At 37.8% G+C, this 24,582-nt stretch overlaps 1 non-coding gene across 1 annotated transcript; it reads left to right on the top strand.

The window, feature by feature from the left end:
• Positions 1 to 2,013: 2,013 nt before the first annotated feature.
• MIR6134 (microRNA mir-6134) lies at positions 2,014 to 2,122 on the top strand. Its single transcript, NR_106667.1, has one exon. It is a non-coding gene; the product is annotated as a microRNA mir-6134 (primary transcript).
• The last annotated feature ends 22,460 nt before the right edge of the window (positions 2,123 to 24,582 follow it).

Here is a 24,582-nt window from a genome sequence, read left to right as displayed (position 1 = left end):
AAGATGCTTCCATTTATCTGTGGGAATGGTTTTGAAACTTCCAACTGTAATGTGTAGTGATTGTCTTTTTTTTTTTTTTTTTTTTTTAAGACGGAGTCTCACTCTGTAGCCCAGGCTGGAGTGCAGTGGCATGATCTGGGCTCAACTGCAACCTCTGCCTCCTGGGTTCAGGCAATTCTCCTGCCTCAGCCTCCCAAGTAGCTGGTATGACAGGCACCCGCCACCATGCCCTGCTAATTTTTGTATTTTTAGTTGAGATGGGGTTTCACCTTGTTGCCCAGGCTGGTCTTGAACTTCTGATCTCAAGTGATCTGCCCACCTCGGCCTCCCAAAGTGCTGAGGTTACAGGCATGAGCCACTGCGCCTGGCTGGGATTGTCTTTTGTTTTTATTTTAATTAATTAATTAATTAATTAATATTTATTTATTTATTTTTGAGACATAGTCTCACTCTGTCGCCGGGGCTGGAGTGCAGTGGTGGGATCTCGGCTCACTGCAACCTCTGCCTCCCGGGTTCAAGCGATTCTCCTGCCTCAGCCTCCCGAGTAGCTGGGATTACAGGCATGTGCCACCATGCCCAGCTAATTTTTCGTATTTTTAGTAGAGGCGGGTTTTCACCATGTTGGCCAGGCTGGTCTCGAACTCCCGACCTAGTGATTCGCCCACCTTGGGCTCCCAAAGTGTTGGGATTACAGGCGTGAGCCACCGCGCCGGCCTTGTTTTTATTTTTAACGGACGTTTTTGTAAACATTTATAGTTTTAGCAATATATATTTTTATCCATGTATTATTTTGAAGTTAGTTACATGATGCCACTTTCTCAGTTCTTTCTAGCAAAAATTTATTTATTTAACTATCTGATTGGACTGTTAATGGTCCTCTTTCCTTTTTCTTTCCTAATTCATAGAATCAGAGCTATTTTTAGACGATTGTATACTTAAAAAAATTCTACCATAATCAGCTCTTAGAAGCATTAAAATGTTTGGAAGATATGGGGGAAAACAAGAAATATTTTGATATTCTTAGGGGATTTTCCAGGGAAAATATGAGTAGCACTGACCTTTTATATCAAAATTTACCCACGCGAATGGGCACTTCACTGTCAACTTAAATTTTAAGAGGACCTAAAAAGGTTGTCTAGAATATAAATTAATTCAAATGTTGCAAGTTGACATATCACTTGAATTTTATATGATACATATTTTCCTAGATCTTTGGATATAACACTAAGCATAGGAAAATGCTGAAAGGGGTGTACTACCTAGGGACCTTGGGACTTGAAGAATAACATGGTGATGTGTTATCTGGGTTTCCTTAATATAGCCCATATATCCCAGACAGGGCTCTTCAGAAGCATCTAACCCGGAACTGCCAATAGCCATGGATAAAAGAAAACTCCAAAAAAAGTACTTTCTTCCCTAGCTAATCGACCAGAAATGGGGTGTCTCAACAATAAAAAAAACCTTTTTGGCAACACATACACCCTCAGCCAAACACCAATAGAAAAAAATGCCCCTGCTTTTGGGATTTCAGTGAAACTTAGTGGGGAGTTGATTTTCACACCACTACCCTACTCTATGAAAGCAGGTGGTGGGACTCTTAATTTCTTCCTTCCTTTTCCTAGGGTGGGGCTGAGCAGGGACCTAATTTTCTAAATGTGGAGCTAATCTTCCCTCTGCTGCCTGGTGGAAGCAGACAGCACTTTTGTCAGCAAGTTAATGGGGCAGTTGAAATTCTGCTTCCATTCAGCAGAACCAGGAAGTGCTCCAATTCCTCTGCCAAGATAGTGTTAGCAGGACTGAGCAGGGACCTGGTCTTTTTGCCTCTGCCTGGCTGTCTCAGGCAGTATTCTGATTCCCCAGCCAGTGTAGTGGCTGTGGGATCCAGCAGGCAGCTGAGCCTCCTCTGTACCCAGGATTAGTGAGACTTAGGAAGGCAGTACAAATTTGGGTCACCAAGCATTTCATTGATGCCAGGCATTGATGCCAGGTGGGAGTTGAACCTCAGCTCCCCACTGGGCCTTGATGTCAGTAGGGCTCAGTAGGGAACTGACCCTCTATTTCCACCTGCATAAATGAAGCTGAATGAGGTGGTAGGATGTAGAGCTAGTTGACACTCTGCTTTCTCAAACCCTGTGCTTCCCTGGTATTAATGGGGTTTAGCAGAGAGTGAGCTTCTGCCCCCATCTGTAGTAACAAAGAGGTATGCATCAGTCCTCTCCTTACCCCCTTGCTGGTGTCAGAGTGTCCAGTGGGAAGTCGAGCTTATACTCCTACTCAGAGGCAATGAAGCAATGTGACTCAGTGCCCTACTTTCATCAAGATGGTGTTAACAGGGCCAAAGGGGTGGCTAAACCTCTACTCCACTTATCTGTAGTGAGGCAATGTGAGTCACTGCCCCACTTTTGTCATGATAGTGTTGGTGGGGTTCAGTTGGAAACAGAATATGCATGGCAAACTGCCTTCATGCTACACTTGAACAGGCGATTGTCTGCTAAAAAGAGGAGATGAAATAGGATCCATAGTCTCATAATGTAATATCTAAAATGTCTAGACTATAATGGAAAAATCACTTGCTATACGAACAATCATAAAAATCACAGCATGAATAAAAAGAACCAACGAACTGATAAAACACCAAGGTGGTTGAAAGCAAGGTGAATCAGATCTTCGCATTATCTGATAAGGTTTTTAAAGCAGCCATCATCAAAATGTGTCAACAAGCAATTACATATACTCTTGAAACAAAGGAAAAAATAGAAAACCTCAGCAAAGAAATAGAAATTATAAAAAAGAACAAAATGGAAATCATAGAACTGAAAAGTGTAGTAATTAAAATAAATTCAATAGGTGGGCTCAAGAGTACATTGGAGATCACAAGAAGATAGAATCAGTGAACTTAAGTACAGATTATTGGAATGCACTCAGTTTGAAATTTATCTCAACTCAGGGGAGAAAAGAGACCTGGCAGAAAATGAACAAAGTATCAGGGAACTTTAGGACAATAACAACTCAGGGGAGAAAAGAGACCGGGCAGAAAATGAACAAAGTATCAGGGAACTTTAGGACAATAACAAAGATCTAACATTTGTATCATCAGAGTCTGAGAAGAACAAAAACATTTAAAGAAATAATGGTTGAAAACTCTCCAAATTTAGTGAAAGCCATATCCTATAGATTCAAAAAGCTGAGGAAACTCCAAGTAGGATAAACCTAAAAAAATGTATGCAAAGACACAACAAAATTAAACTTGTGAGAACTAAACAAAAAGAAAAGAATTAAAAGCAGACAGAAACAACATATTGTATATAGAGGAATACCACCTTGAATTGCAGTAAATTTCCCACCCTAAAACTATGCAATTTAGAAGGCCTGGTGCAAGATTTTTCAAGTACTGAAAGGAAGTAAATATCAACCCAGAATTCTGCATCCAGCAAAAATATTCTTCAGGAATAAACGGGAAATAAAGACATTCTCAGGTGAAGGAAACCTACAAGAAGGAAACCTATGATACTTTGTTGCAAGTAAAAGCACCCTTAAAGAAAGGCTAAAGGAAGTTCTCTAAACAGAAAGGAAATGATAACAAATGAAGGCTTGGAACTTCAAAAAGGAAAGAAAAGCATCAGAATGAGTAAGAATGGGGTAATATATTGAAGACTAGTCTTCTCATGAGCTTCATACACTATATTTGATGTTTGAAGCAAAAATTATGACATCATTAGATGTGATGCTCAATGTACCTAGAGTAAATAATTAAGATCATTATATTTAAAATTTAGGAAAGGTAAAAGGACCTAAATGGTAGTAAGATTTCTACACTTCACTCAAAGTGATAAACCATTAATAGAAGTAAGTGATAGCTTACTTACATGCATTGTAACACCTAGAGCAACCACTAAGAAAACAATATAAGAAGATATGTTCAAAAGATACTGATATAATTTAGCTTTGTCCCCACCCAAATCTCATCTTGAATTGTATCTGTCATAATTCCCATTTTTGTGGGAGGGACCTGGTGGGAGATAATTGAATCACGGCAGCGGTTTCCCCCATACTGTTCTTCTGGTAGTGAATAAGTCTCAAGATCTGATGGTTTTATAAGGAGAAACCCGTTTCACCTGGCTCTCACTCTCTCTTTGCCTGCCGGCATCCATGTAAGACGTAACTTGCTCCTTCTTGCCTTCTGCCATGATTGTGAGGCTTCCCCAGCCACGTGGAACTGTAAGTCCAATTAAACCTCTTTCTTTTGTAAATTGCCCAGTCTTGGGTAAGTCTTTATCAGCAGCATGAAAATGGACTAGTACAGATATACAAATAATCAAGATTGTATCCTAAAAAATGTACAAGCAACTCATAGGAAGTTAAGAAAAAGAGAAACGGAGGAACAAGAAACAGAGAAAACAAATAATAACATGGCAGACTTAAGCCTTAACATATAAATAATTACTTTAAATGTAAATGGTCTAAATACATCAATTAAGAGACAGAGATTGGCAAAGTGGGTTAAAAATATGATCCAACAATATCTTTCCTATAGGAAATTGACTTCAAATACAATTACATAGGTAGATTGAAAATAAATGGATGAAAAAAGATACACTATGCAAACATTAATTGTTAAAAAGGAAGATAATTAATATATCAATATCAGATAAAGTAGATTTCACAGAAAATTACTGACAATGATAGACATTACATAATGATAAAAGAATCAATTCACCAAAAATATATAATGATACTGAATGCGTGTGCACCAAAAAACAGGCCTCAAAATACTTGAGGTAAAAACTGATAGAGCTGAAAGGAGAAATAGATAAATACACAGCTATAGTTGAGGATTTTAACATTCCACTCTCAGAAAATGATAAAACTACTGGACAGAAAATCAGCAAGGATATAAAAGAACTGAACAATACAACCAGCCAAAAGGTCTAATTGACATATATACCACAATCCACCCCAAAATAGTAAAATACACTATTTTATTTTCAAGAACCCATGAAACAGTCACTAAGATATGCCATATATTGGGCCATTAACATATCTCAACAAATTAAGACTAAAAAGTGTGTGAAATTTGTTCTTTGACCATAATAGAGTCTAACTAGAAATAAATAACAAAGACATCAGGAAAATATCCATGCACTTGAATATTAAACAACATGCTTTTAAATCTTACGTAAGTCATGGAGGAACACTCAAAGAAAATGTAAAAAATACATAAAACTCAGTGAAAATAAAAACAAAACATATCAAAATGTGGAACATTGCTCAACCATATGAGAGGAAAATACAAAAAATGTACAACTCGAGATTTATGAAAAAGTCACATAATCAAAATTGTGTGATATTGGCATCAAAGTAGACCTTGGATTAGGTAATGGATTCTTAGATATGATACCGAAAGCCTAAGCAACAAAAGAAAAATATCAAGAAGTTGGACTTCAAGAACGTTTACTAAGCACAAGAAAAGTTTCTCAATATCATTAGTCATTAGGAAAATGCAAATCAAACCCACGATGACATACCATTTCACACCCATTAAGACGGCTGAAATAAAAAAAGAAAGAAAAATTACAAGTGTTAGTGACGATGTGGAAAAACTGGACTCCCCTTACGTTGCTGGTGGGAATGTAAAATGGTGCAGCTGCTTTAGAAAACAGCCTGCCAATTATCCAAAAAGTTGAGCATAGGGTTACTATATGAGTCTGCAATTACACTCTTAGGTATATGCCCAAGAGATATGACAACTTATGTTCACACAAATACTTGTACATAAATGTTCATAGCAGCATTATTTGTAGTGGCCAAAAAGTGGAAACAACCCAAATGTCCATCAATAGATCAATGAATAAACGAAATGTGTATATTCCTATAATGGAATACTATTTAGCCATAAAAAGGACTGAGTACTAATATATGCTACAATGAATCTCAATAACATTATGATAAATTATAGAAGCTGAACACAAAAAGCCACACATTGTATAATTCCATTTATATAAAATGTCCAGAATAAGCCAATTTATAGAGACAGAAAGCTGATTCATGGTTTCCAGGGGCTGGAGGTGGGGAGAGTGACTGCTAGTGGGTACAGGGTTTTTTTATGGGGTAATAAAAATGCCCTGAAATTGATTACAGTATGGTTGCACAACACTGTAAATATATTAAAAGCCATTGAAATGTACACTTTAATGGGTAAACTTTATGGCATGTAAATCTTGTCTCAGTAAAGCTGCTAACATAAAAGTAAATATGATATTAATGTAATAGACTAGGTTAGATGCATTTGAATACCTTAATGCCTTTTGTGCAAATATAAAAATAGTTATTTAGAACAAAAAGAGACATTTAAATTGAATTCCACTCAAGCCATATCTTCTTGAACAACTGTGCCAGGCACTGTGTTGGGTGTGCTTTGGCAGATACAGAAATGAATTAAAAAAGCAATTCTTTACCTTTGAGAACTTACACTCAGTGGAGGAAGAGACATATATAAGTATTTGTAATCTAAGATGGTCTTTTTCGCATAATATGTTTCATTTATTCAGATGTAGCACCAATACATAAAAATACAGAAGTTAATAACAAAATCGTCTTTAGGAACCTTACGTAGGTAAACCATATTTTCTTCTTGTTGAGCCTCCAGTAGCATTTATAAGAAATAGGAAATCTGAAGCCTGGTGCTAGGCTTTTTAAAATACATCTTAGTTCAAGTCAACTATCATTCTTCTTGTTCCAATCATATTCTTATTACTAATACTTAAAGACTCGCTTTTGGACAATTGTTTGTGAACTCAACCTGCTTGGCTCTTCCATATTAACTTGGAATGATCACTATTTCTAACTGTAATTCTTGACTAGGCTAATAATGTTTGGAATTAATTGACTAGCTTATCAATGTGGAAAGATCTACTTGATGTATCTGACTGGGCAATTTTCTGTGGGTTGTGTCGGCTCATTAAAAATTCTGTGAAGAATATAGTGATTGACAGAAAAGCTTCCCTAAAGCAGCATTTATTTTGGAGATACATTACTTTTTACTAGTGAACTTGGCAGCTTGACCTAATGTAAACTGATTGGAATTAACAATCACACAGCAAGCTACTAATGTCCATGTTGAGAGGGGAGTGTTGTGCAATCAAACGCAGTTAATGATCTCTTGATAAATCACAAAGTTAGGACTAAACTTTATTTAATCTGAAGTAGAAGAAAAGAAAATTGTTATATCTTAGGTAAAGGTCTAGCATTGTACATTTACCTATATCTTTTCACTCTCACTCATCTAAACCTAATATTGGGAGGGCATGTGTTAGGAATTTCCCTTTCTTACAGAACATCGAACTAACTAATAAATGAATAGCAGCTATCTGAACACATTTGGTAGTAGCATAATGTGCTGTCTGCCCTAGAGTTGGCCTGTCTGGGTTTAAATCCCACTTCTACCACTTAATAGCTTATTAACTTTGTCAAGTCTCTATCCTTCTTTGAGTTTTAGTTTTCTCATCCATGTAATGGGAATAAAAATAGAACATTCCATGTGGGATATTTGGGATTTTTGAATAAGATGATACATGCAAAGTGTTTAGCATACTGCCTGGCACTTGGAAGCACTCCATAAATATGCATCATTATTGGTATTAACCATTATTTCTATCAAAGAATGGAACTTGGACAAATAGTTGGGATATACTATCACCATAAGGATGAATGTGGGCCACAGACACAATATTGGAAACTGGATTTTTAAAGTCATCTGGGATCAAGGCAAACAGAAGAGTTCACCCAAAGAATTGTAGAGGCCAAAAGGCTAATCCCACCCACAATAATCTATTTACATTTCAGTTTTACAGATACCTGCAAAGGTACTGAGACTGAAAGGTAAGGTGTTCCACTGCCTCTTAAGGTGGAAATGGTAACATTTCCTTGTTAACCCCAATATAACTATGCTCTTAATTACATCTCTATTAGACAATCAGAAAGCAGATGAGCTTGTTATGTTTATTTCTCTTTAACAAACTGCTCTCAAATTTAGTGTCTTAAAACAACCATTTCTTTGCTCACTCTTTTGTGGGTCAGGAATTCAGAAAGGGCTTGACTAGTAGAATTTCTCTGATCACATGGTTTCAGCTAGGAAGGTTTGTCACAGGATAGGTTAGTCATTCACATACTTAGCGCCTTGAGACTCCTTGCCTGTCCCTCTCTTCACATGAATCTCATTTTCCATAGCCTTTCCAGGTTGGTTTGTGGTTCCTGATGGCTTGGTGGTCTCAAGGTAGTTGGACTCCTTACAAGGGAGCTGGCTTGCCCCAGAGTGAGGTTCCAAGAGGCAGGAAGTAGATATTGTCAGTCTTTTAAGCATGGGCCCAGACCCTGACACAGTGTCACTTTTGGAATTTTTTTTTTTTTTTTTGAGACAGAGTCTTGATCTGTCACCCAGGCTGGAGTGCAGTGGCACCATCTCGGCTCACTGCAAACTGCGCCTCCCAGGTTCACACCATTCTCCTGCCTCAGCCTCTCGAGTAGCTGGGACTACAAGCGCCCGCCACCACGCCCGGCTAATTTTTTGTATTTTTAGTAGAGACGGGGTTTCACTGTGTTAGCCAGGATGGTCTCGATCTCCTGACCTCGTGATCCGACTGCCTCAGCCTCCCAAAGTGCTGGGATTATAGGTGTGAGCCACCGCGCCCGGCCACTTTTGCAATTTTCTATTGTTCAAAGCAGTTAAGAGCTTACCCAGATTCAAGGAAAGGTGATATAGACCCCACCTCTCAATGGGAGACGACCAGAGATTTTGTAGCCATTTTTGATTTACCACAGAGCTACATGCCTATATGAATAAAGTTTTTCTCAGCACTATCATTTGTTTGTTTGCTCATTAATGAAGCATTGGCCTATGGAATATAAAAATATCATGGAATTATTTATAAAATTAAAGTTGACATCAAATGTCATATTATATTTTGTAGATGCTGAAAGTCTCCTTTGCTTTTGAGTTAATTTAGTAGCTTTTAAAATTCCATTCGAGTGCTCTATGTACATAGATAAAACTTTTTGAATGAAATGGAGACATACAAAGCCATTTGCAATTATATTCTCAATAGAACTCTCAGTTTCATAATATAAAATAGGTCAGAAGTAATAGAGTAAATTCATTAAAACAGAAAAATTTGTGAAAGCAAAAAATATTCTATAGCTAAAATATAGGTTCCTAATGCAGACTGTTACAATAGGCTCATTATTTAAGAATAATTATCTGCATCCAGGGAACACTCTTTTTAAGTCATATTGTTATTAACATAAAAATTGCTATCCACCTAATTTATTCCTGTTACATGTCTTCTATTTCCACTTGAATCAGAAAGCATTCCATGTAGTTTTTGCTAATAAGAATTGTTCCAAGTATGAGAATTTTTTCTATTTTCCGTATTCCTAAATTTTACAATGCTATTAGCCTGTCTGCCTAATGTCACTTAAGTATGCGGCTGACAGAGAACCTCTCAAAATCCCTGGCCTTACAATAAAAGTTACCAAAGCTTCATCTTGTTTCCCTTTTGCTTATGGAGATGAACATGAGTGATATCTGGCCTAATGTAAGTGATTGTATCCTTTACATGTGATCGGTGTAAAGGATACAGTCATTTTGAAAGTTTGGTCATGTATTTTCATATACAGAAAGTGGTGATCAAATGTGCATGACGAGGTTGTTTACCAGAGTTGAGGAGGCCTAGGAGCAAGATAATGAACAACTGGGGATCTGACTTGATGCATCATAATGAGTCTGATATTATCAAATTTAGAAAAATGTTTCTCTGCCTCAGTGTGTTTTTGGACTGCATTAATTCTGGAAACTGTCTTTGTGGGGTGTGTGTGTGTGGTTGCTGACTGGGTACCTGGGGAGAATGAGAAGGCATGGTTTTATTTCATACTGAGAATTTGAAGCTGAACTTATCTTGGATTGCTCAGTTTGGGAAAGACTAACGCTTATTCAAGGAGTGTGTTCTCTTAAAAGGGTGAGGAACAGCATGGGGGAGCCTCTCTTGAAGGAATGGAGGGATAGGTGGCACTGGACACAGGGCAGTTAGTTTGCAAAATAAGGTCTGTTCTAATGGGGCATTTCCTTAAATAATTACATTTTGTCATTTTTCTTTTCCCTTGCTGTGTGAATGGCATAGTTCAAGAAGAGTTTTGACTTGTTTTACTCTGATGTTACCCCCTAGACTTAACAATATAGCAGGCATCAAAAAGAGTGTCACCATCACCACACTATTCTTTGGTGAGACCAGGGTGAAAACAGCAGTATAGAATTGAGGAAGACAATCATGCTGAATTTCTATGTAGCATCCTGGTGTGTGAGGCAGAATAATGGATCCTCAGAGATGTCCATGTCTTAATCACCTAAACCTGTGACTATTTTATGTTATATGGCAAAAAGAACTTTGCAGATATGATTAAGAGTATTGAGGTGGGGAGATTATCCTGGATTATCTAGGTTGGCCCTAAATGTATTCACAAGGGTTATTATAAGAGGAAGGCAAGAAAGCCAAAATCAGAGAGAGATTTGAAGATGCTATACTGCTAGCTTTGAAGATGGATGAAGGGGCTCTGAACCAAGGAAAGCAGGTGACTTCTAGAAGCTGGAAAAGGCAAGGGTATCTATCCTCTGTAGAACTTTCATAAGGAATATCATGCTGCTGACACTTTCTAGCCTCATAAAATGCATTTTGCACTTGCGACCTCCAAATCTATAAGATAATACAGTTGTGTTGTGTTAAAACATTAAGCTTGTGTTAGTTTGTTACAGCAGCAATAAGAAACTTATATACCTGGCAATGGCAAGGAAGATCATAGGTGTGGAACAGCAGATGGCAACTGAACAGTTCCTGGGTGGAACCAACAGGTCCATTATTCCACAAATATACCACAGGGGGATTTACTTCAAAGTTTAAGATGCCAACCTTGGGCATATTACTTATTATAGAAACCCAAGGCAGAGGGGTGGGAATATAAAATGATATAGCCTTTATGGAGGGTGATTTGTCAGGAAAGAATAAAATTTCATGTGCAATTCTATTTTTTGGTGTCTTCCCTAGAGAAACCTTTGCACATGAGTACATGGCTGCATCTAACTGGCTGCGTCTAAAAGGACAACCAATTTATAAGTAAAAATATGGCAACAACTTAAGTTCCTACCAACAGAGGATGACTAATAATGACATATTCATGTTATGGAATACTATGAGACAGTTAAAAAAAGAAAGTGGATCCTAATGGCCTGGCATGCAAAACTCTACAACGACTGTATCGTTCAGTGAAGAAAAGTTGAAAAAATTGTATCTAGAACATGACATTAATGTAAAAATACTTACATATTTTCCGGATATTGTAGAAGCAAAAATTGACATTTTGCTTTGCTTCCAACATCACTAAGCAATTCATTACCATAATAAATGATAATAAGGATAATAAGAGGGTCACCCTTACCTAAAATTTCCCCCAAGATACTATTATCCTGGAGAGTGGAACAAAATCTTGAATATTTTCTATAAACTTGAATTCCTAACAAAATTAATGTTTTGCTATGCTGATATCTGAAGATATGTTGTGTGACCTTTGTTAATATCACCATCTTGTGAAAACTTTGGTATATTCCATCATTCTCAGGTTCATGTAAACTGGGTAACCTTGGCAATTCTGTCATTTTTTCTTTAGATACTTGTGTTTGCCATGACAGCCTTTCTGAACTATGACTTCCTTGCACTCGTTGCACATAAACTTTTTCTTTCCTTTTTCAAACGATTGTGACTCTGGATCTTCCTCTGATATTGCATCAGCATGTTTTTGAATGTGTACAAAATATCAAGAAGTGCACATACTAAAGTAATAACAATAGAGTAGTCGAATGAGATTTGAGTCTTTTTGCCATATTTCATTTTTATTAGGTGAATTTATTTAATTAAAATGAATTTTTATAAAGATTTAAGAAAGATTTTTAAATATATTTAAAAATTTTAATATTAACATTTAAAATAGCAATATTTTAAAATGTTAAAAATATATACATACTTTTGAAAACGATGTGTGTCGAGCTGACTAATGCTGTTATTTTCTTCCCGAGGCAAAAAATTGCAACAGAGCTAATGGGTTTTACTCTGTAGTTTCAGTTCCCTCTTCATTTCCATTTCCAAAGAGCAGGAATTAGAGAAGAGAGAGACACAATTTTCTAAGGGAGAAATTTGTCGAATTTGAATTTTCAAAGGAAACTGCTAATTTGATGGGAGGAGCCCCATTGCCACTGGTAAATGGAATGAGAATCGAGAAAACCCAAGTGAGTGCCCAAAAAAGGTGTTCTTAAAGCACTTGCCTGACATGTACCAACTCCAGTTTAGCCCCCATCTCCTGTTAATTAATCTAAGCTATGTTTTATGTAAAGTCCCTTGATAAACTTCCTCTAGACCATTGCACAAACTACTGATGTCTGTATTACAGAAATGATTTAAGTAGTAATTTCCAAACCAAAGCATTATTAAAGATCAATCATCTATACAATGTATATTCACTCCTGTAGACTTAAAGGAGAGAGAAAGGTTTCCCTGCTATTTCCTGGTTATGTGAAGAATTTAGACAAATTCCTTAACAGTTCTCTGCTTCATAATCCTTATCTGTAAAAGTTTATGCTTCTCTTAATGGTTTCTGGGAGGACTAAATGAGGTAGTGTGCTTAAAGCATCTATCAGGAGTCACTTAGCACATCACTGGAGGGCCTTAAATGTTAGTCTCCTTTCTGTTTCCACCAAATCAGTTAAAGGTTTTATTTATTTATTTATCTATTTATTTATCTATTTATTTTTGAGATGGAGTCTCGCTCTGTCGCCCAGGCTGGAGTGCAGTGGCGCGATCTCGGCTCACTGCAAGCTCCGCCTCCCGGGTTCACGTCATTCTCCTGCCTCAGCCTCCAGAGTAGCTGGGACTACAGGCGCCCGCCGCCACGCCCGGCTAATTTTTTTGTATTTTTAGTAGAGACGGGGTTTCACCGTGTTAGCCAGGATGGTCTCGATCTCCTGACCTCGTGATCCGCCCGCCTCGGCCTTCCAAAGTGCTGGGATTACAGGTGTGAGCCACCGCGCCCGGCCAGTTAAAGGTTTTATTTGTAAAACCAACTGTATATAGACAAGCCCAAACCTCTCATATTACAGATGTGGAAACTGAAGTGCAGAGAGGTTAAATGACTCTGCCAGGGCCAAGGCAACAGTGGCAGAGCCAGTAAAAGAACCCAGTTTTCATAATTAAATATGTCACAATATGAATAGTCTAATTGTTTTGATGTGATTATTTATTTTGTTTCCTTCACTTTCTTTCCAAAAAGAAGACATCCAGATCCTTTCCCAGTTCCCATGGTTTCTAAGATGGTATTGAGGACAAAAACCTACCCCATGCTGCCTTGCTCCCACTCCACAATGAGTTGATCGTGCTGTGGGTCTAATAAGCTATTAAGGTCTATTGTTGAAGATAAAAGAAGGCAAGTACCAATGGAGGAAGAAAGGATTTCTCCTAGCCAGGAGTTCTCAACCTGGGCTGACCACTGCAATAACCTTGGAGGGTTTAAAACTTTCTGATACTTGAGTAGCACTATCCACCATCCAGATATTCTTATTTGATTAGTCGGGGTGGGCCCCTGGCATTGAATCATCTCAGGTAGTTCTACTTAAATTAAAACAAAAATTCTTTAACTAAAAAATTTTTGAAACAGGCTTCTGCCTTGTCACCCAGGCTAGAGTGCAGTAGCATGATCATAGCACACTGCAGCCTTGACCTCCCAGGCTCGAGTGATTGCTCCACCACAGCCTCCAGAGTACCTGGGACTACAAGTGTGCACCACCATGCCTGGCTAATTTTTTTTTTTTTTTTTTTTGAGACGGAGTCTCGCTCTGTTGCCCAGGCTGGAGTGCAGTGGCACCATCACGGCTCACTGCAAGCTCCGCCTCCTGGGTTCACGCCATTCTCCTGCCTCAGCCTCTGGAGTAGCTGGGACTACAGGCGCCCGCCACCACGCCTGGCTAATTTTTTGTATTTTTAGTAGAGACGGGGTTTCACCGTGTTAGCCAGGATGGTCTCAATCTCCTGACTTCGTGATCTGCCTGCCTCAGCCTCCCAAAGTGCTGGGATTACAGGCGTGAGCCACTGCGCCCGGCCCTGGCTAATTTTTTTTTTTTTTTGTCAACATGGGGCCTCCCTATATTGCCCAGGCTGGTCTCCTGGGCTCAAGAGATCCTCCCACCTTAGCCTCCCAAAATGTTGGGATTACAGGCATGAGCCACCATACTTGGACAGCCCAGGTGAGTTTAATGGTTAACTCAAAGTTGAGAATCATCACTTTATTTTATTCCCATTTGCCCATCATTATATCTGGAGCAAAAAATAATTAAATTTAAAATTTACCTACTGGTAGGTTTGCATTCAAGGTTTCTGAAATTCCAAGTAGGATGTACCAACCCACCAACTGAACATAGCATTTTAGGTTTCCCACATGGTACATGACAGCTATTATGTTAGCCAATCTAAGCTGCATAGATGATTTCATCATTTTTGATACCTTATTTTGGTCATTGTCAACTTTTTTTTTTTTTGAGGCGGAGTCTCACTCTGTCCTCAGGCTGGAATGCAGTGGCGTGATCTTGTCTCACTGCAACCTCCGCCTCCAGGGTTCAAGTGATTCTCCTGCCTCAGCCTCCCGAGTAGCTGGGACTACAGGCGCCCGCCACCACACCCAGCTAATTTTTTGTATTTTTAGCAGAGACGGGGTTTCACCATGTTGGCCAGGATGGTTGCGATCTCTTGAACTTGTGATCCGCCCGCCTCGGCCTCCCAAAGTGCTGGGATTACAGGCGTGAGCCACCACACCCGGCCCATTGTCAACATTTTTGAAAGCCCATTTTTGAATTAAAAACACTACATAAAGTCAGGAAACAACAGATGCTGGAGAGGATGTGGAGAAATAGGAACACTTTTACACTGTTGGTAGGACTGTAAATTAGTTCAACCATTGTGGAAGTCAGTGTGGTGATTCCTCAAGGATCTAGAATTAGAAATACCATTTGACCCAGTGATCACATCACTGGGTATGTACCCAAAGGATTATAAATCATACTACTATAAAGTCACATGCACACATATGTTTATTGCGGCACTATTCACAATAGCAAAGACTTGGAACCAACCCAAATGTCCATCAATGATAGACTGGATTAAGAAAATGTGGCACATATACACCATGGAATACTATGCAGCCATAAAAAAGGGTGAGTTCATGTCCTTTGCAGGGACATGGATGAAGCTGGAAACCATCATTCTCAGCAAACTATCACAAGGACAGAAAACTAAACACCGCATGTTCTCACTCATAGGTGGGAATTGAACAATGAGAACACTTGGACACAGGGCGGGGAACATCACACACCAGGGCCTGTTGCGGGGTGGGGGCTGGAGGAGGGATAGCATTAGGAGAAATACCTAATGTAAATGACGAGGTGATGGTTGCAGCAAACCAACATGACACATGTATACCTATGTAACAAACCTGCATGTTGTGCACATGTACCCTAGAACTTAAAGTGTAATAATATAAAAAAAAACTACAAAAAGTGACATTAAATAAAAAGGCTAAATAAAGGCACACACCAAATTTGAATCCAAACTTTAAAAAAAAATCTACCTATGTGAAAATGATAATACAACCACCCTGGGAACCAAAGAAAGCAATTATTTATTTTAAGACAGTGTCTCACTCTGTCACCCAGGCTGGAGTGCATTGGCAGGATCTCAGCTCACTGCAACCTCCATCTCCTGGGTTCAAGTGATTCTTGTGCCTCAGTTTCCCAGGTAGCTGGGATTACAGGCACGTGCCACCAAGCGCAGCTAACTTTTGTACTTTTTTTTAGTGGAGATGGCATCTCGGCCTGTTGGCCAGGCTGGTCTAGAAATCCTGACCTCAGGTGATCTGCCCGCCTCGCCCTCCCAAAGTGTTGGGATTACAGCTGTGAGCCACCACACTCAGCCAATTATTTAAATATTTTTTGATGAAGGCCTCTGTACAAACTCAGTGCTATATATTCTAAGAACAAGAAGAATGGCAAAATATCTTGAACTTACTATGTTTATTGTTAATAGTGGTTTTGGTGTAGTAAATCTGCAACTTTTTTGTGTTTGTTGTAAGATAGAGAAAGTGAGTAATTATACAGATGTTAGGGGAACCAGGCCTATCAATGTGGGTAAAGGAAGAATGATACAACTATGAAGTAGAGAAGAGTGAGAAAAACACTGCAACATTACATTGAAAAAAGAGTTATCAGTCTGAACCATGATTTTTTAAAAATCTGAGCACTGCTCATTGAAAAGGTTTAGAAGCAACGTCATATTCTAAGAATGCTGAGCATGCTTTGTTGTTTCTAAATAACTTTCCTCACTAAGAGGAACTGAGACTCCATGGAGAAGTTCTGGACTCTCAGTCTGGAGCAGGTGAGGCATAAGGTGAAACTGAATCAGCTCATTCGGCCGGAAAGCAAGAACGTGATTTAAAAAGCACTGGGACATTTCAAAAGGAACATAGAATTTGAACATATATTTCTCCAAAGCAGATATACAAATGGCCAATAAGGACCTGAAAAGATGCTCAACATTATTAATCATTAAGGAAATGCAAACCAAAAACATAATGAGATACCACTTCATACACACTAGGATGGCTACAATTTAAACAACAGAAAATAAAACGTTTTGGCAAGGATGTGTAGAAATTGAAATTGTTGTATATTGCTGGTGGGATTATAAAATGGTGCAGCTGCTTTGGAAAACATTCTGGTAGTTCCCCAAAAAGTTAAACAAAGAGCTACCATATGACCCAAGAATTCAACTCTGAGGCATATAACCAAGAGAATTATAAACAAATGTGCACACAAAACTGTGTACAGGAATGTTCATAGCAACATTATTCACAATAGCCAGAAAAGGAAACAACCCAAATGTTCATCAGCAGACGATTAGATAAACAAAACTATGAGATACCCTTACAATGTAACATTACTCAGCCATAAGTATTGATACATGGTACAACCAGGATACACCTTGAAAACATTATGCTAAGTGAAAGAAGCCAAACATAAAATGACACATATTGTATGAATCTATTTATAGGAAATATCCTGAATAGGCAAACCCACAGAAATGAAAAATAGATTAGTGTTTGCCAGGGAATGGGGTGAATGGTTAATAAAGAGTGACAATTTTTTGTTTGTTTTGTTTTGTTTGAGACAGAGTCTCGCTCTGTTGCCCAGGCTGGAGGGCAGTAGTGAGGTCTCGGCTCACTACAGCCTATACCTCCCAGGTTCAAGCTATTCTCCTGCCTCAGCCTCCTGAGTAGCTGGGATTACAGGCACCCACCACCACACCTGGCTAATTTTTGTATTATTGGTAGAGACAGGGTTTTTACCATGTTGGCCAGGCTGGTCTTGAACTCCTGACCTCTCCTATTTAATGAATAGGAAGTTTCTTTCTAAGGTGATGAAAATATTCTGTAGTTAGGTAGTGGTGATGGTTGCTCAACATTGTGAATATACTAAAACTCACTAACTTGTACAATGTAAAATAGATAAAATGCACATTCTTGGCCAGGCGCGGTGGTTCATGCCTGTAATCCTAGCACTTTGGGAGGCAGAGGCAGGCGGATCACAAGGTCAGGAGATCGAGACCATCCTGGCTAACACGGTGAAACCCCGTCTCTACTAAAAATACAAAAAATTAGCCGGGCATGGTGGTATGCACCTGTAGTCCCGGCTACTCAGGAGTCTGAGGCAAGAGAATCTCTTGAACCCAGGAGGAGGAGGTTGCAGTGAGCCGACATGGTGCCACCGCACTCCAGCCTGGGCAACAGAGCAAGACACCATCTCAAAAAAAAAAAAGAAAAAAATTGCACACTCTTCTCAACTGTGCATTGAACATCCTCCAGGAAAGAGCATATGTTAAACCACAAAACAAATCTTAAAAAACTTAAGAAGATTGAAATAATATAAAGTATTTTCTGACCATGATGGTATAAAACAATCAATAACAGAAAGAACTTCAGAAAATGTATAAATACATGGAAATTAAACAATATGTTCCTGAACAATCAATGGGTCAATGAAGAAGTTAAAGGAAAAATTAAAAGAATTGTTTTGGACAAGCATGGAAATACAACACACCAAAACCTATGGGACACAGCAAAAGCAGTTCCAAGGGGGAAGTTTATAGGAATAATTGCCTACATTAAAAAAGAAGAAATATCTCAATAAACCACTTAATGGTGCACCTCAACAAACTGGGAAAACAAGAATAAAGTAGCCTAACGTTAGCAGAAAGAAGGAAATCATAAAGATCAGAGTAGAAATAAATGAAATAAAGACTAGAAAAACAATAGAAAAGATCAAAAAATTGAATTATTATTTTGGAAAGATAGAAATATTGACAAACCATTAGCTAGACTAAGAAAAAAGAGAAGAGTGAAATAGATAAAATCAAAAATGAAAAGAGAGACATTACAAGGGATACAACAGAAAAACAAAATATCAGAAGAGACTATTAGTTACAATTATATGCCAACAAATTGGATAACTTAGAAGAAATGGTTAAATTTCTTGCCACACACAACCTACTAAAATTGAATTATGAATAGAAAATCTCAACAGACCAATAATGAGTAGGAAGACTACTCAGTAATAAAAAGTCTCCTATCAAAGAAAAGCCCAGGACCTGATGGCTTCACTGCTAAATTCTAGCAAACATTTTAAAAAGAACTAAAATTAATGCTTCCCAAATTCCTCCAAAGATTTGAAGAGGAGGAACACTTCCAAACCCATTTTATGAGACCAGCATTAATCTGATACCAAAGTAAGGCATGAACATTGCAATAAAACTACAGGCCAATATCCATGATAAACATAGGTGTAAAAATCCTCAAAAAATAACAGCAAACTGAATTTAACAGCACATGAAAAAGATTATTGGCCATGATCAAGTGAGATTCATCCCAGGGATGCAAGGATGATTCACATATGCAAATCAATAAGTGTAATACATCAGCTTAACAGAATGAAGGACAGAAACCATATGATCATTTCAATAGATGTAGAAAGAACATTTGATAAAATTCAACATCCTTTCATGATAAAAACTCTCAACAAATTACGTATAGAAGAAATGTACCGCAACATAATAAATGCCACATAGAAACACAGCTAACATTATACTAAATGCGGAATAGTTGAAAACTTTACTTTTAAGATCCAGAACAAGACAGATGCTCACTTTAGCCACTTCTATTCAACATAGTACTGGAAGACACAGCTACAGCAATTAGGCAAGAGAAAGAAATAAAATACATCAAAGGCTGAGTGTGGTGGCTCATGCCTGTAATCCCAGCACTTTGGGAGGCCAAGGTGGGCAGATTGCTTGAGCCCAGGAATTTGAGACCAGCCTGGGCAACATGGCAAAGCCCGTTTCTACAAAACAGAAAAAATAGCTGGGTGTGGTGGCGTGCACCTGTGGACTCAGCTATTTGGGAGATTGAGGTGGGTGGGTTGCTTGAGCCCAGAAGGTCAAGGCTACAGTGAGCCATGATTGCACCACTGCACTCTAGCCTGAGTGACAGAGTGAGGCTCTGTAAGAAAAATAAAATAAAATAAAATAGATCCAAATCGGAAAGGAATATGTTAAATTGTCTGTGTTTGCAGATGATAATCTTTCATACAGAAAATTCTAAAGACTCCACCAAAAAACTGTAATAACTAACAAATGAATTCAATAAAGTTGCAGGATACAAATCAACACACAAAAATCAGGAGTATTTCTATACACTAACAGTAAACTATCTGAATAAGAAATCAAGGAAGCAATCTCATTACAACAGCTATAAAAGAATACTTAGGAATAAATCTGTTCAAAGGGGTAAAAATCTTTACATAAAGACTATAAAACATCAATGGAATCAAACTGAAGAAGACACGTGTAATTGGGAAGGTATCTCATGTTCATGGAGATTCAACGCAATTGTATCAAAATACCAATGATATTCTTCACAAAAATAGAAAAAAATTCTAAAATTCATTTAGAACTACAAAAGACTCAGAATAGCCAAAGTAATTTGGAGAAAAAAAGAACAAAGTTAAAGGCATCACATTTCTTGACTTCAAAATATACTACAAAGCAAAATGTACTACACAACAGCATGGTATTGGCATAAAAACAGACAAATAGACCAATGAAACAGAATAGAGAACAAAGAAATGAAACCACACATTTACATTTAAATGATCTTTGACAAAGATGTCAAGAACACACAATGGGGAAAGGACAGTCTCTTTAATAAATGTTATTGAGAAAACTGGATGTTCACATACAAAAGAATGAAATTAGACAATTACCTCACATCACATACAAAAATTAACTCAAAATGAATTAAAGACTTAAAATGTAAGACCTCAAACTGTGAAACAACTAGAAGGAAAAATAAGGGAAAATCTCCCTGACATTGGCCTGGGAAATGACTTTTTGGATATAACCCCAAAAGCACAGGCAACAAAAGCAAAATAGACAAATGGCACTTTATCAACTTAAAAGCTTCTTCACAGCAAAGGAAATAACAGAGTGAAGTAACAATCTACAGAATGGAAGAAAATATTTGCAAACTTTATCTCTGATAAAGGCTTAATATGAAAAATATATAAAAAATTCAAATGATTCAATAGCAAGAAAACAAATAATCTAATTAAAAAGGGCAAAGGAGGCCGGGCGCGGTGGCTCACGCCTGTAATCCCAGCACTTTGGGAGGCTGAGGTGGGCAGATCACTTGAGGTCAGGAGTTCAAGACCAGCCTGGCCAATATGGTGAAACCCCCCCCCCAACCCGCCGTCTTTGCTAAAAATACAAAAATCAGCTGGGCATGGTGGCATGCACCTGTAGGCCCAGCTACGCGGGAGGCTGGGGCAGGAGAATCACTTGAACCTGGGAGGTGGAGGTTGCAGTGAGCCGAGATCAATGCCATTGCACTCCAGCCTGGGTGTGGCAGCAAAACTCCATCTCAAAAATAAATAAATAAAAATAAAAGTAAAACAAAGGGCAAAAGACTTGAATAGATATTTCTCAAAAAATACATACATATAGTCAACAGGTATATGAAAACACGGTCAACATTTCTAATCATCAGAGAAATACAAACCAAACCCACAATGAGATATCATCAAACCTCAATTATAATAGCTATTGTCAAAAAGACAAAATATAACAAGGGTTGGAGATGATGTGGAGAAATGAGAACGCTTAAACACTGCTGATGGGAATGTAAATTAGTACAGCCATTATAGACCACTGTATGGATGTTCCTCAAAAAACTGGATCACACTACTGGATAGTACTACTCTATGATCCAGCAATCCTACAACTGGGTATATATCCACAGAAAATGAAATCAGTATCTCAGAGGTATCTGTATCTTCATCCTTGTTGCAACATTATTCATAATAACCAAGATATGAAATCAATCTGAGTATCCATTAACAGATGAATGAATAAAAATATAATACATAAATGTATACACAATGGAATATTTATCCTTAAAAAAGAAGGAAGTTCTGTCATTTGTGACAACATGGATGAACCTGGAGGTCATTATATTAAGTGAAATAAGCCAGGCACAGAAAGACAAATACCACATGATTTCACTCATGTGAAATGTAAAAATGTTGATCTCATAGAAGTAGAGAGTAGAATGGTTGTTACCAAGGGCTGGGGTGATTGGAGGGTGGGAGTTGAGGAGACATTGGTCAAAGGATATAAATTTCAGTTAGATAGGAGGAATAAGTTCATGAGATCTATTGTACAACATGATGACTATAGTTAACAAGACTATATTCTAACTATATTTTTCAACACATATGTATTCTTGAAAAATGTTGATAGAGTGGCTGTAAAGGGTTCACACCACAAAAATAATAACTGTGTGAGGTAATGCATATTTTAATTAGCTAGACTGGGTCATTCTGCAGTGTTTACGTACTTCAAAGCATCATGTTGTACACAATAAATACATGCAATTTTTATCTGTCAACTAAAAGTAATAAAGAAATAAAATAGTTAAAATGGTGAATTTTAGGTTATATGAACTTTATCTCAATGAAAAGTGCCTACAAAAGAAGAGCAAGTGTCTTAGAATCAACAGATGTGAGTTCATATCCACATTTTGCTGTGTCCCAGATGTGTGAATGTGTGTCGAGTCCTCCACTTCTCTGTGTTTCCTGATCTTTAATATGGCCATTAATAAGCTAAATTTTTTTCTTTTATTTATTAACTTTTAAGTTCAGGCGTACCTGTGCAGGTTTGTTATACAGGTAAGTTGTATATCACGGGGGGTTGTTGTACAGATTATTTTGTCACCCAGGTAATAAGCACAGTACCAGATAGGCAGTTTTTGATCCTCTCTCTCCTCCCATCCTTCATCCTCAAGTAGGCCCTGGTGTCTGTTGTTCCCTTCCTTGTGTCCATGTGTCCTCAATATTTAACTCCTGCTTATATGTGAGAACATGTGGTATTTGGTTTTCTGTTCCTGCATTAATTCTCTTAGGATAATGGCCTTCAGCTCCATCCATGTTGCTGCAAAGGACATGATATCATAATTTTTTATGGCTGTATAGTATTCCATGGTGTATATGTACCACATTTTCTTTATCCAGTCTACCGCTGATGAACATTTAGGTTGATTCCATGTGTTTACTATTGTGAATAGTGCTATGATGAGCATACGTGTGCATGTGTCTTTATGGTAGAATGATTTATATTGTTTTTGGTATATACTCAATAATGGGATGCTGGATCTAATGATACTTCTGTTTTAAATTCTTTGAAAAATTGCCACGCTGCTTTCCACAGTGGCTGAACTAATTTATATTTTCACCAGCAGTGTATAAGCGTTCTTTTTTTCTCCACAACCTCACCAGCATCTGTTATTTTTTGATTTTTTAATAGTAGCCATTCTGATTTGTCTGAAGAGATGATATCTCGTGGTTTTGACTTCCATTTCTTCAATGATTAGTGATTTGAGCATTTTGTTCATATGCTTGTTGGCTGCGTATATGTCTTCTTTTGAAAATTGTCTGTTCATGTCCTTTGCTCACTTTTAAAATGAGGTTGTTTGGTTTTTGCTTCTTAATTTAAGTTCCTTATAGGTTCTGGATATTAGTATTTTGTCAGATGCATAGTTCACAAATATGTTCTCATGTTCTGTAGGTTGTCTGTTTACTCTGTTGATAGTTTCTCTTGCTGTACAGGAGCTATTTGGTTTAATCTGGTCCCACTTGTCAATTTTTGTTTTTGTTGCAATTGCTTTTGGAGTCTGTCACGAAGTCTTTGCCAGGGCTATGTCCAGAATGATATTACCTAGGTTGTCTTCCAGGGTTTTTATAGTTTTGGATTTTACATTTAAGCCTTTAATCCATCTTGAGTTGATTTTTGTATATGGTATAAGGAAGTGATCCAGTTTCAATCTTCTGTATATGGCTAGCCAAGTAACCCAGCACCATTTATGAAATAGGGAGTCCTTTCCCCATTGCTTGTTATTGTCTACTTTGTAAAAGATCAGATGGGGATGGGTGTAGGTGTGCAGCATTATTTCTGGGCTCTCTATTGTGTTCCATTGGTCAATGTGTCTGTTTTTGTACTACTACCATGCTGTTTTGGTTACTGTAGCCTTGTAGTGTAGTTTAAAGGTGGGTAATGTGATGTCCTCAGCTTCTTCTTCTTCTTCTTCTTTTGCTTAGGATTGCCTTGGCTATTTGGGTTCTTTTTAGGTTCCACATAATTTTTAAAATAGTTTTTTTCCCCTAATTCTGTGAAGAATGTCATTAGTACCTTCATAGGAATAGCACTGAATCTGTAATTTGCTTTAGGCAGTATGGTCATTTTAACAATATTGATTCTTCCTATCCATGAGCACAGAATGAATTTCCATTTGTTTCTATCATCTCTGATTTCTTTGAGCAGGGTTTTGTAATTCTCATTATAGAGATCTTTCACCTCCCTGGTTAGCTGTACTCCTAGCTATTTTATTCTTTTTGTGGCTATTGTGAATGGTGTTGCATTCTTGATTTGACTCTCGGCTTAGATGTTGTTGGTGTATAGGAATGCTACTGATTTTTGTACATTGATTTTGCATCCTGAAACACTGCTGAAGTTGTTTATCAGATCTAGGAGATTTAGGACAGAAACTATGGGATTTTATAGGTATAGAATCATATCATCTGCAAACAGAGATGGTTTGACTCCCTCTGTTCCTATTTGGATGCCTTTCTTTTCTTTCACTTCTCTAATTGCTCTGGCTAGGACTTCCAGTACTGTATTGAATAGGAATGGTGACAGAGGGCATCCTTGTCTTGTTCCAGTGTTCAAAAGGAATTCTTTCAGCTTTTGTCTATTCAGTGTGATGTTGGCTCTGTGTTTTTCACAGATGGCTCCTATTATTTTGAAGTTTAACTCAAATCTGGGGAGACACATTGCAAGGAGCCCA

The sequence above is a fragment of the Pan troglodytes genome, chromosome X (assembly GCF_028858775.2).
Source record: "Pan troglodytes isolate AG18354 chromosome X, NHGRI_mPanTro3-v2.0_pri, whole genome shotgun sequence".
In the NCBI taxonomy this organism is placed as follows: Eukaryota; Metazoa; Chordata; class Mammalia; order Primates; family Hominidae; genus Pan; species Pan troglodytes.
The sequence above is the reverse complement of the archived record's forward strand: the minus strand, read 5'-3'. Positions and strand labels throughout refer to the sequence as shown.